The sequence below is a fragment of the Dermacentor andersoni genome, unplaced genomic scaffold (genome assembly GCF_023375885.2).
Source record: "Dermacentor andersoni unplaced genomic scaffold, qqDerAnde1_hic_scaffold ctg00000042.1, whole genome shotgun sequence".
Classification (NCBI taxonomy): domain Eukaryota; kingdom Metazoa; phylum Arthropoda; class Arachnida; order Ixodida; family Ixodidae; genus Dermacentor; species Dermacentor andersoni.
The window spans coordinates 868112-882673 of record NW_027314756.1 but is presented as its reverse complement, the minus strand read 5'-3'; the positions used below and the strand labels follow the sequence as shown (position 1 = coordinate 882673).

Genomic DNA, 14562 nt, shown 5'->3' with positions numbered 1-14562 from the left:
ATAGCAAACCGGCACCGAGGAATGAAGGAAAACAATCTCCTCAGGCTTATCAATGCCTTCGTACTATGTCACTTTACGTACACAATATATATATGCACAACTGGCTCAGAGCGGAGCGAGACAAGCTCAATGCTCTCATCCGCAAAGTGGTCAAGAGGGCTCTCGGGCTACCCATCAGGACCCATACCGAGGATCTCCTCAAGCTGGGGGTGCATAACACTGCCGAGGAGATTGCCGAAGCCCAAGAACGCGCGCAACTCACTCGCCTGAGCACCACAGAGGCAGGTAAACACATCCTCGAAGACCTGGGTTACCAACCTGCGGGATTCCCGATGGTCACTACCCCGATCCCTAGGTGCATTCGAGACAAGTTCGAAGTGGCCCCTGTGCCCCGAAATGTCCATCCCGTCCATAACGAGGGCAGGCGCAAGGCCAGAGCAGCAGCCATCCTGAAACATATCAAGCAACGAGACATTACAGCAAGCTTCGTCGACGCCGCGGAGTACAGCGATGGGAAGACCTTTGCCATCGTTGTGGTCGACTCTAGCGGCAAGATTTCCAATTGCGCCTCCATTCGCACTTCAGACCCCGGAGTCGCCGAGCAAGCCGCCATCGCCCTCGCCCTGCTAGACGGTCGTGGGTCCGAGATATATAGCGATTCCAAAACGGCAGTTAGGGCTTTTCAGAAGGGTTGCATTGCCAAGCAAGCTGCTCGTCTTCTTAGCAGCTCGAGTCGATATGCTCTCTTATCATTCAATCCACTGGTTTCCAGCTCACGTAGGGTCGGCCGAGGGTGCTCCCCCGAACCTCAATGAGTCTGCTCACGAGGCTGCGCGTGAACTCACCGACCGCGCTTCCTCTGCAAGAAGCACCGACTCCCCTCCTCCCTACGGCCACAGGGACGCTCCCGCTACTCACAACGAGATTATTAAATTCTTCTACATGTCTAGAAGGGTCTTTCCACCCCCTCACCCCAAGCTGAATAGGGCGCAAGCCGTTTCGCTTAGGCTTCTGCAGACCAGTACGTATCTGTGTCTGTCCGTTCTTCACGAGGCTTACCCGGACGTGTATCGCGACGACGCCTGCCCCTCCTGCGGGCAGACCTCCACTCTAGCGCACATGCTGTGGGAGTGCGGGTCGACATACCCCAAGTTCATCAAGGAGGAGTGGGACTCGCTTCTGCGTAGCCTCGCTCTAGAAAAACAAATCCTGGCTGTCCGGCGTGCCCGCGACCGGTCCCGACGTGGGACTAGCCAGGTGCGCGACGAGTTCGCGTCCTCGCCGGACCTGCAATAAAGGTTTCTTCACTCACTTATGATATGACTTCACATATATATATATATATATATATATATATATATATATATATATATATATATATATATATATATATATATATATATATATATATAGAGAGAGAGAGAGAGAGAGAGAGAGAGAGATATCAGATCGTTTGCTGTTTTAACACAACCTGCTGCATGGATGGAAACAACTTTATTTTGAATCCGGCAAATTTGACGACCCGGGCTCAGGTCTCCCATGAGGGGACTTCGAGGCCTTGCCTCGTCGCCGCCTCTCGGGCTTGCTGGACAGCCCACTCTTGTGTCTTGAGGTTGGAGCTGCGCAGAGCGGCGGCCCACTTCGACGCAAAAGCCTCCAGAGCTACTGCCATTGTAGCTGATGTAACCCGACACTCCCACAACATGTCTGACAGCGTCGCTCTAGTTTCCTGACATAATTTGCAAAGAGCAGTCGGGTATTGCGCGGGGAAAATGTGCTGCAATCGCACCGGACTGGGGAATGTTTGTGTTTGCAATTGTCGCCTCAAAATACTACGCACCCGCCGTGGTTGCTCAGTGGCTATGGTGTTGGGCTGCTGAGCACGAGGTCGCGGGATCGAATCCCGGCCACGGCGGCCGCATTTCGATGGGGGCGAAATGCGAAAACACCCGTGTACTTAGATTTAGGTGCACGTTAAAGAACCCCAGGTGGTCGAAATTTCCGGAGTCCTCCACTACGGCGTGCCTCATAATCAGAAAGTGGTTTTGGCACGTAAAACCCCATAATTAAAAATTATTATTAAAATACTACGCCGTCACCATCCATGCGATCGGTGGCGGCCTCCAGGGGGCGGCACCAGTAGCGCCGGTAAAATTACAAATGATCTTATTTTCTCATCTTCAGTTATCGCTGCACGTGCGTGCGCTTTAATCCTGTGTACACTGTGCCGAGAAAAAATGTGGTGCATTTAGTGTGCACTTAGGATGACAACACCCTTTGGACCGCGTAATGTAGCTCGCAGTATCTTTCGTGTGGTGCGCCGATGTCGATTATCGTAGTTATGGCCCGTTCACGCTTTCTTTGTGCCCAGCTCATGAAAAGCCTTTGGCACTCTCGCATCGGATCACAGTGCACGGAAGAATTTGTTGAAAGTTGTGCTATCACGTGCTGCAGTTAATCCGCAATTCAACAGTGTTTACGCCGGAAGGACCGTCGGCGCAGTCGATGTCGCGGCACCTGTGACACGAAGGAACGTTTGCTGAGTACGCCTAGAAAGGTAAGTCCGGTGATTGTGCTCATTCTTCTAGTCTATGGTTCGTGAAGTGTGCGTTGTTGTACGGATCACGAGATAATTAGTAAAGCAACAAAAATTCTAAATTTTCTTTTTGAATGTTCAATGTTCATGTCGCAGTGCCCATTTAGCAGAGTTTCATGAAAATTGCCCAAAAGCGTATTGATGTTGCCAAGAGCTTTCTCTATCGTTTATTAGCTTTCTGCTATGAAGCATGCTAGCACAGGTGATTGTTTGATCTAAATGGGCACAAAAATTCAAGCAAGGAAAATTGCTGTTTGTGTACGTAATTTCTCGGCGAGAAATCGTAGAGGCATTTCTAGGAGTACGTCGATGTGTCGTCTTCACAGCTACGGCTGCCCGAGAGGGCCGATAAACCGATTACTGTGTCTGACGCATGGCCAGATGTTTAGCTTGTATGCAAATTCTTATGTTTATAAGTGTCGTGCGACAGCCTGTGTTAGTGTGCTGTGTGTTTTCGTATATTTGTAAAGGTTTCTGATCTTACAGAGGCGGCGAGATTACAAGAGCAATGTTACTTTTTAATTGAAAAATCTTTATTATTATTATTATTATATTATTATTATTATTATTATCATCATCATCATCATCATCATCATAATCACCTCCTGAAAAACAGGTGGTCTGTTGTAATTTTCAGCGCATCGTCCTTTGGGACAGTGCTTTGTTCCACCGCAAAAACAAATTAGGTTTTGGAACGCTTTCCATGTGCCAGGAAATTCATAGTACAATTAACATTTCACTTTCTACAGATGTGTGTTTGTGTGAAGCTTTTGATAGTAGATCCATATTTGCTGCAGTTCCATTTACATGTTATATAACCGCCTGTGATGTAACAATCAGGTAATTGTACAACCAGATGCAGCTTCATGTAGCTGGTTGTACAAGACTTGTCAAAATGTAATGTGATCTTGTTATATCACAAGTTCGCAGTTTCATCATCATCATCAGCCTAGTTACGCCCACTGCAGGGCAAAGGCCTCTCCCATACTTCTCCAACTACCCCGGTCATGTACTAATTGTGGCCATGTTGTCCCTGCAAACGTCTTAATGTCATCCGCCCACCTAACTTTCTGCCGCCCCCTACTACGCTTGCCTTCCCTTGGAATTCAGTCCGTAACCCTTAATGACCATCGGTTATCTTCCCTCCTCATTACATGTCCGGCCCATGCCCATTTCTTTTTCTTGATTTCAACTAAGATGTCATTTACCCGCGTTTGTTCCCTCACCCAATCTGCTCTTTTCTTATCCCTTAACGTTACACCTATCATTCTTCTTTCCATAGCTCGTTGCGTCGTCCTCAATTTCAGCAGAACCCTTTTCGTAAGCCTCCAGGTTTCTGTCCCATACGTGAGTACTGGTAACACACAGCTGTTATACACTTTCCTCTTGAGGGATAGTGGCAACCTGCTGTTCATTATTTCAGAATGCCTGCCAAACGCACCCCAGCCCATTCTTATTCGTCTGGTTATTTCAGTCTCATGATCCGGATCCCTGGTCACTACCTGCCCTAAGTAGATGCATTCCCTTACCACTTCCAGTGCCTAGCTACCTATCGTAAACTGCTGTTCTCTTCCGAGACTGTTAAATATTACTTTAGTTTTCTGTAGATTAATTTTCAGACCCACCCTTCTGCTTTGCCTCTCCAGGTCAGTGAGCATGCATTGCAATTGGTCTCCTGAGTTACTAAGCAAGGCAATATCATCAGCGAATCGCAAGTTGCTAAGGTATTCACCATCAACTTTTATCCCCAATTCTTCCCACTCCAGGTCTCTGAATACCTCCTGTAAACATGCTGTGAATAGCATTGGAGAGATCGTATCTCCCTGTCTGACGCCTTTCTTTATTGGAATTTTGTTGCTTTCTTTGTGGAGGACTACGGTGGCTGTGGAACCGCTATAGATATCTTCCAGTATCTTTACATATGGCTCATCTACACCCTGATTCCATAGTGCCTTCATGACTGCTGAGGTTTCGACTGAATCAAATGCTTTTTCGTAATCAATGAAGGCTATATATAAGGGTTGGTTATATTCCGCACATTTCTCTATCACCTGATTGATAGTGTGAATATGGTCTATTGTTGAGTAGCCTTTACGGAATCCTGCCTGGTCCTTTGATTGACAGAGGTCTAAGGTATTCCTGATTCTATTTGCGATTACCTTAGTAAATACTTTGTAGGCAACGGACAGTAAGCTGATCGGTCTATAATTTTTCAAGTCATTGGCGTCCCCTTTCTTATGAATTAGGATTATGTTAGCGTTCTTCCAAGATTCCGGTACGTTCGACGTCATGAGGCATTGTGTATATAGGGCGGCCAATCTTTCTAGGACAGTGTTCCCTCCATCCTTCAACAAATCTGCTGTTACCTGATCCTCCCCAGCTGCCTTCCCCCCTTGCATAGCTCCCAAGGCGTTCTTTACCTCTTCCGGCGTTACTTGTGGGATTTCAAGTTCCTCTAGACTATTCTCCCTCACCTTATCGTCGTGGGTGTTACTGGTACTGTATAAATCTCTATAAAACTCTTCAGCCACTTGAACTATCTCATCCATATTAGTAACGATATTGCCGGCTTTGTCTCTTAACGCACACATCTGATTCTTGCCTATTCCTAGTTTCTTCTTCACTGCTTTTAGGCTTCCTCCGTTCCTGAGAGCCTGTTCAATTCTATCCATATTATAGTTCCTTATGTCCGCTGTCTTAAGCTTGTTGATTAACTTAGAAAGTTCTGCAAATTCTATTCTAGCTGTAGGGTTAGAGGCTTTCATACATTGGCGTTTCTTGATCAGATCTTTTGTCTCCTGCGATAGCTTACTGGTTTCCTGTTTAACGGCGTTACCATCGACTTCGATTGCGCACTCCTTAATGATGCCCATAAGATTGTCGTTCATTGCTTCAACACTATGGTCCTCTTCCTGGGTTAAAGCCGAATACCTGTTCTGTAGCTTGATCTGGAATTCCTCTAGTTTCCCTCTTACCGCTAATTCATTGATTGGCTTCTTATGTACCAGTTTCTTCCATTCCCTCCTCAAGTCAAGGCTAATTCGAGTTCTTACCATCCTATGGTCACTGCAGCGCACCTTGCCGAGCACGTCTACATCTTGTATGATGTCAGGGTTCGCGCAGAGTATCAAGTCGATTTCATTTCTAGTCTCACCAGTTTCTCACCAGTTTCAGCAGGGATTATAATAAATTGAGCATTTCTTATTGTTTAGAGATGTCACGATTTTGTAAGCCAAAGGCACCTATACACCACATACCTGTGGCATGTCTGCAGCCTAAACAGCACTGCAATGCATCTGATCTGCGTCCTGCGACAAGGTGTGTACAAAGCAGTAACTGCCACTTACACGAGCTGTAGGTTTTGTTGGTATAATTAATACCTAGTGACCCTCCTGAATTTTTCATGAATTTACAAATTTGGGCTCATTCTTCAATTTTACGTATGTTGCATTAGAAAGAGAATGAAGTTCTGTTGGTTAAGAAGTTTTAAAGCTGTTGAGAGATCAGTGGCATGACATTGTTAAAGTGCATGTAAAAAAATTAATTGTAACGGTACTTGTACTGCTTTCTTATTAGCAACAAAATATCTCTAACGAGTATACCAGAGGGGCACTTGCTTTAGGAAAGTTGTTCAGATAAATTCCTGAAGCAGCCTAAATCGGCAGCACCAAAAGCACTAAAAAAGCTCTGTGATCTAAAGAACAATGTGGTCAGCTCTGTGTACTGCTTGTCAAGTTAAACTGGTTAATAATGTATGTATGTATTAACAATGTGGGGGCTGAGAGCAGGCTTTAGAAATATGTGAGCTATCTCTCCAACAAAGAATTTGGTGTCTGCAGCATTTTTACAAAATATAAAGTTCACAGGTTGGCAAGTGTGACGTAATGTACAACACTTTTGCTGTAGATGCCATATTCGTAACTTCCATTTTCGGTTTACTTGAATCATATATTTAGAACCTGGCCCACCTATATAACTTGATTTGATTAGTTATGTAGGTAGCCTCCTCTGGGTTAAGTATAATTTGGGGCTATTGTAGATATGCATCATATACTTACTGAGTGTATTGTGACAGGTATTTTTTAGGGTCTGTGTTGTGAGGCATGCATATCCTTTAATGCCTTGCTATGAATTGCCTGACAAAAGCGGACGGGCTTTAGTTACCTTCAATATTAGAGAGTTTTAGTTTAGGGGACGCAAGCGGCTTGCATTCCCTAAACTAAAACTCTATTATGCTTCCTTGTAGACTTCTAACATCCATGCCCGCACAGATTCTGTGTTCTTAATTATATTTTCCTAAGTAGTCATTACTGTGTATTACATATTTTCCTTTGGAGGGAGGGGGGTTATTCATTTCTATTATACTACAGAGAAAGGGGCCTCAAAACAAAAAGCCACAAAAGATGGCTTAAAAGTGTTCGAAGCTCGGAATTCAACATTCTGTCTCCTAAAGCACTACTAGTATGAAAACGTTTCTAATTTGAATTTGAATTTATTTTCAGCAAACACCAACAAAAGCAATGCTGCGAGTGACCAGGAGAAAAGCTGTTTATGACAGCCTGAGGAGACCTGGCCACCACAACACTGTGCAGCTCATGGACAATTGGTGAAGAGTGCAATTACTATACAACACACAATACACCTTTCATCTTGCATATTCTAGAATTTAGACATCTGCTTAAATATAGGGAAACAAAAAAGAAAAACAACTTCAAATCAGACATTAGGTTGTAACAGATCCATAAGCAGTACAATACCATGGAATACCTAAGAAAATAGTTTATTATTTATTTAAGTAAATACTGCCAGTCTGAATGCTAGATTTTAGGCAGGACTGAGCGATACATTGGAATTAACATAGCACAGAAAATAAAGAACAGAATGAAATGTAGAGCTAATCTTACTGCGGTAGAAAAACAAAAAAGAAGAAAAGGAATAGCCATGTAGAATGAAAGCCCGAATGATACACAAATCAAAACAAAGTTATATAATAATACAGCAATATCAACTAACACCACCTAAGCACCATAGGAGTAGCAACTAGCACTTATGTAACATAATAATAATGGACGAACCGATACACATACCGTACGAAAAACATAATATCCAATAACAAGTAAAAGAACTTCGTACAACCTTGCAGACAAAAGCGACGCACAGGTGCCACAGATAATGCAGCAAATGTTTAGAGCAATAATATAAGCAAACGCAAGCATATTTATTACTAAAGCGACAATAAGTTAAATGGGAATTAAAGCAGTCACTCTGAGTGCATGGGGGTACGAACAAAGTAAACAGTAGAAATAAACCAAAGTAGAATTGTCAGTAAGACGGTGCAGGCAACGCAAGAATGAACGATTTTAGATCAGTGCTTTCGAGAACCTCGGGTGGTAAATTATTCCAGTCGTACGAGCCAAGAACGAATACCCGTGTTCAATGCACACAAAACAGAATTATATCACACGTTAACAGGAATTCACTGCCAGTGGGCTCCTATTTATAAATATGCTTCTCACTTGGCTTAATGAAGTATTAGTCAAGTCGGTGTTCTGTATTGTAGGAAATAAGAACTGCAGACTTTGTTTACCATAATTTGTGTGACATTTTAAAACATTCCACTGTTCCGGTCTTCGTGTATTATATGTGGTTACGTCTTCTACTAGCCTGGATAACTTAATTAAAGCCTGGATAACTTAATTAATGTGTCATCATTGTTTTTTGTTGCAAGTTTGTTCTGTCGGAATAGTTTATAACTGTGAATTGAATGAACCAGAATAAGATTATGCTTCTGAAAATAAGATCATGCTTCTGAAAAAGGCCCGCTGTATGCGCAAGGAAAGGAGCTTTGGTTATTAGGCGGACTATTCTTTTTTTGTAAACGTGTAATTCTATTCAGGTTTTCGCTTGTAGTTCACCAGAAAAGAAGTCAATAGTTAATTTGGGGGCAGAAGAGGGCATTGTATAGCAACATGTTGACTGATATAGGAAAATGAAAAGAGTAGTGACCCACTCTGCCCTTGATTCTAGACAGTTCACTGACAATATAGTACTTAACATGGTCGTCCCAAGTCATGTGTTCGCCAAAGAATACTCCCAGCGTATTTACTGATGGCACTATATCTATCTCGCTATCATTTATCGGAGGGACCTTAACAAATTTGTTGCTTGGACGGAAGAGGATGGCTTTGGTTTTATTCACATTAATTTTTAGGTAATTATGAGTTGCCCAGCCATTTATTTTAGTTAGTGCATTATTAGCTCTTAATACTAAGTCAGCATCTGATTTACCGGCAACAAACAAACTCGTGTTTTCCACGTGTACTATTATATTATGTATTTAGCAGCCGTATCTACATTAGTTATTTCATTTATGTAAAGTGTAAAAAGAAAGGGTACCGAGATACCCTGAGGAATGCACTATGTCACCTCTTTTTTTTTTTTTTTACTTTCACCTGCAGTGGTTACAAGTTGTGACCTATTTTGCAAATAAGAATAAATTAAAGAATTTGCTACTCCACTTATACCATGATATTCAAGTTTCTTTAATAAAATGCCATGATATTAATAAGGTTAAATGCCTTCGTGAAGTTCAAAAACAACCCAAGTGCCATGTTCTGGGATTCAAAATTTTCCGCTATGTACTACTTTTGTTGTAGGAGAGCAAACTTAGTCTGGTAGTTTTTTACGAAAACAATATTGGGCCAGGATCATGAGATTCTGGCAGCCAACAAAATCTGTCAGACGTCTTAAAATAGCCTTTTCCAAGCCTTTAGAGAAAATAGGCAAAATTGATATTGGCCTGTAGTTAGCTTGGCCATTTTTATCTCCTTATTTATATATTGCTGTCACTTTTGCAATCTCCATATTCCTTGGAAAAATTCCTGTAAGCAAACATAAGTTAAATATGTGCGTGAAAGAAAGTGCTAGAATATCAATGGCGTGTTTCACAGGTTTTATTTGGAATCCTGATGTATCAGTTGCCTTACTATTGCTTGACTCCAGAAATAAGCCATAACTTTGCTTTCTGAAATAGGTTTGAGAAAAACAGTCTGATCAGTACAAGTGTTGATGTAGCTTAAGGCAGCATCAGTGTTTGGACCTGGGCAATTGCCTTTTTATAAGCTAGCTGCTGGATACATAGTCACATTATAAGACAGTATGGTTTTTTCTTCTTTTGTTTGACTTGTTTTGTTAAATGTTCTCCTTTTTAGTTTAGAATTTGTTTTTGTACCACCTCACACAATACTCCAACTGGAGCCTATGAGCTATATGTCTAAATAAATAAGTGAATTCCTGAAACATGCAACAAACCATGCAGTATAACATTTAAATGGTGCCAGTTTATGATGTTTCCTGAGTGCAGTACAGCATGAAGCTTGAGGCTGATCTCTTCAATGTCACGAAAATTGCAGCTTATGAAAATGTGGTCCCACAAACTGCTGGTTACGCACGTCAGTCATCCTGTTGCAGTGGTCACGAGTGAGAGCGTAACCGAAAGCTGGGCATGATTGGCCCTTCCACATACGACACAGGATAAAGCTTCAACTCTGCTATTGCCCCTCTTACAGCAGGAGCATCCCTCTTGCCTAACCCTCCTTATAATATGCATAACTTATGAAGACTTGGTTATGAGGTTGGCTGCTGAACTTGGCTGATATGTGCCTGAGTATTTATATAGTGGTACCCTTGAAGCCATGCTGTACATTGCATGCATCTTAATATGGTTAACTTAAAATATGCAATTGTCTGTGAAATTATTAGGGAAACAATGTTTTGTGCTGTGAATAATGCGTAAGCAATTCCTTAAAAAGGACCGGAAACAATATTTTCTCACCTAAGAAAAGTGGTTTAGGCACGCAGTGCTCAAGACATGCTTTCTTTAAAAAAATGATAGCGTGTTATGTTGACAAAGCTGCACACTATTAAATATGGCAAACAAAGATCATGTGTGTGACCACCTAACTTCTAGCCTTAGCCCCTTTTGGCATAGACACACCATTGTGGTAAAAGGGAGGTCTTTATCATTAGCTAGCTTCTGGGATAAGTACAGATTGAATAGGCACTTGTTAAGATTTTGATGTACCATAATGAGCCCCATTCGAAGATTTCTTTTTTCTTTTAGGCCTTGATACCACTTTTGTCTTAAAGGGAAAGACAACCATTCAGAACATAAATTGAGATAGCCTCACTGGTGGAAAGCTTGTGTCTCGTATGGTCTGAAACGAGCATTGTTTTTCTCATTAGACGAGGATTTGTATTTTTAATACTTGACAAATAGCGAAAAATGACCTTTGGCACCCTCATGCGGCAAAGGCATGACCAACAGTAGGATGTCCTATTATGTGACCTTCTATTAGTGTGAGCGGCTACTCGGCTTTCTTAAATATTGAAATGTAGTACATTTATTTTCTAATGTAAGTTCTTTCTGTAACTTGCCATGCTCAGCTAAGTCATCAGTTGTTATGACTAGAAAAATTTTGCCACAGTCTCGGAGGTCGGGTGGTGCACACTTTAGCCCATTCTAGGAGGCCATAGTGGCATTGTGAGAACTTGCACATATCGCTGAAATAGGGCACTGCATTGTCACTAGCTAGCACTAGGAATTGCAGTAACTATTATGGCAGCATTTTATTTTTGGAAAGGGTTTTTGCGGATGGCTAATGAAAGTTTTGCAGCATATCACTAACGTGCATATGCTGCAAAATGATGGAACATATTATTGCATCTCATATTTACCAACATCTAGAATCGAACAACTTCTTTTTTCATAATCAACATGGTTTCAGGAGAGGTTTGTCGTGCGAAACGCAACTGCTTGAATTTACGACAGATTTACATTTTAACATGGACTCAAACCTTCAAACTGACAGCATCTTTCTAGATTTTTCTAAAGCTTTTGACCGCGTAGCTCATTGTCGCCTGTTTTTGAAGTTATCATCATTAAAACTTAATTCACTAACACTATCCTGGCTTCGAAATTTTCTTTCTAACAGGCAGCAGTTTACTTTCGCTAACAGCTTCTCCTCGCCCCTTTCAGATGTTTCATCCGGTGTACCACAAGGAAGCGTTCTTGGTCCCTTACTCTTTCTGATATACAATAATGACATACCCAATAACTTATCATCATGCATGCGCATTTTCGCTGACGACTGTATTATCTATCGTTCTATTAACACCTCCGATGACCACCTGATCCTCCAAAATGATCTTAACGAAATCACTAATTGGTGTGACACCTGGCTAATGACTCTAAACTCATCAAAATGTAAAGTGATGTCCTTCACCCGCAAACGCAATAACTTGGACTATTCTTACTGTATTGAAAATGTCCCATTATCTCGGACCTCATCATTTAAATATCTAGGCGTTAATCTTTCAACAAACCTCTCCTGGACTTCTCACATTACTACCATCTGTGCCAGTGCTTCTCGATCACTGGGTTACCTGCGACGTAACCTTCGGTAGTCACCTCCACTTATCCGCAAACTGGCATATCAAACATTTGTTCGCCCTCGACTTGAGTTCGCCGCTCCAATCTGGTCTCCCCATCAAAATTACCTAATTACGATGCTGGAATCAATCCAAAACAGAGCCGCACGTTTCATTTCCCGAAATTATAACTACCGTTCTAGCGTAACTCAAATAAAGATTCACCTATCACTTCAGCTACTAAGTAATCGTCGCGACATAGCCCTTTTGTCATTATTTCATAAATACGCCCACCACACTAACAAACATTCCTTACACCTAGAAACGCCATCGCACACGTCGCACAGATTATACAATCATCATAGCTTCACGCGCATCTATGGTAACACAGAAGCATTTAACTCGTCTGCAATTCCACGTGCCATTCGGCTCTGGAACAACCTCCCCGACAACATAGTTTTGGAAACTGACCGTGATAAATTCAAGAGCTCACTGAACTCGCTTAACCCATGTTAACCATTAATATCACACTCACTGCTCTGTATTATTTCTTGGCCTTTTTCTTGCAGTGTTATACGTTGTTACTAACTTATATTGTTCCTTTTTATTGTAATCATATGCAGCTTTATGTAGCTAATGTTTCATGACTTTTAGGCTGTGCACTTGGCTGCTGTTTTCATTTGTTATTGTTGTTAATTGTATGTACTTGATTGTGTGCCCCCCTTACTCAATCCCCAAGAAGGGGCCTTGTAAGGTATTTTACAAATAAATAAATAAATAATAAATAAATTCCTGCGAAAGCCACCCATCATTCTGCTTTTCCAATTAGTGAGGTAGGCTATAGGCATTGCTCTCACTTCTCGGTGTTGCTGATGTCAGGGCTCCTATTTTGGGGGGAATTGCTGATCACAAAATTTCTACATGCTTTTGGAACCGCTGCAGGTATAACCACTTCCGAGGATGAGCATTTCATTGTACCATAAAGGACTCAGCTCTTTAAAAATCTGTTGTCAGTCCCTTTAAGCCTGTACTGTTGTGTCACACTAGTAGCATCCCGTTTGTTTCTTCCTTTACGGTGACTCCTGTTATTCAGTTTTATGTTGCATGGAATACAAAGGCACTTTAAGTGAAGCCAAGAATAAGTGAATTGAATGTGGATAAGATGACTGGGGTCACATAGCTCGTGAACAGACTTGTAGGCATGGCTTTCGCTCTTTCCCTACCATGGGGAAAATAGGTGTTTTTTGTAGGTTATGCCAGATTTTCTTTCTGTACAAAATACTGCACTAAATATTTTATGTAATACATAGACAAAAAGCAGAATGAATGCACTTTTCACACATAAAGCTTTTATTAACGAGATGGATGTCATAAAAAAGACATAAATTGGCAGAATCAAGATTGTGGGATAAACTTGAACAAAGTTTGTAAAAACACGCTTGTATCTACTAAAAAAATATGTAAAAAAAGTTTTGAGATGTACAAAATGTATTAGTACTATCTAATACGCACTATCTCCGAAAAAATCAAAATTTTTCATTGAACAGGTATTGCACTACAAAAATTTAACTGAAAGCACTACAGTAGGGCATGCCGGGTTAATGAGGCCCCTAGCAGGCTGTGTCAAAATTCAAGGCATCATGGCGAACTGGTATGGGAATTTCATTTTAGTTTCACCGTCCATCTTTCATTCTTTCTTTTATGGCCTATGAAGCCTCCTCCCTTGGTAACTGTAGTATTTCTTTCTTTTTTTGGTATTGTGGCAGAGCAATTTAATAATGCAGCTCAAATAATTATGTTTCTGTTTAGTGTCCCTTTATAAAGTTTTTGTCTGGATCATATGGCATAAGATGACACTGCCCGAAGGTTCAGTTGCATGTCAGCAGTTTGTGACATTATATAATCGCCATCACTGCCTTTGAGGTGCTCAGAGATGTCGCATCACTTGCTCCTCATTGTAATGATTCCTGAAAAAGCCATTAAGAGGATCTATTTATTATGTCCAGCGGTAAGCTCAATCATACTGGAGCAGTGGCAAACCATTACAGCAGAAAAGCACTGCTCTAAACATTTGCTCTTGAACATTTTTAATGCTTATATGCTGTCTTCTCCAAAACATGTTGAGTGTGTCGGGAATGTTTCAGCACTTGTTTTTACCTCAGCAGTCATGCAAAGATCAGTTCACCACTTTCACTGTTGCATATTTATACCTAGCCTGATATCTGGAGTTGAGTGTATGCTTATTTTTTACACAAAAGTTAATGCAGTTTTCTCAATACTGCATAACCTCCATTTTGTCAAAATAATTGAACAAATCCCATTTTCTGTAAAGGAAACTTATCTTGCACAGCAAATCTAATAAGCTTCTTTCAGCACAGTGGCAAGTCTAGGATGTTGGTAGAAAACTGCGTTGCATAAAGATGTGCTATATTAGAAGGTATGTTTCTTGCTCATTCTATCCAACGTAGCATTATCTGGTCTCTGTGTTCCTTTCAATTCTATTCACAGTTCATACATACTAAAGATATAAAGGACAG

General features: G+C 41.4%; 1 long non-coding RNA gene across 1 annotated transcript in view; it reads left to right on the top strand.

Annotated features, from left to right (window-relative positions):
* The first annotated feature begins 2238 nt into the window (after window positions 1-2238).
* Window positions 2239-14562, top strand: part of LOC129381294 (uncharacterized) — a 50089-nt gene continuing 37765 nt past the window's right edge. The window contains exons 1-2 of the long non-coding RNA XR_008609494.2: window positions 2239-2557; window positions 7099-7202. This is a non-coding gene — a long non-coding RNA (uncharacterized lncRNA). The remainder of the gene's footprint in view (window positions 2558-7098; window positions 7203-14562) is intronic.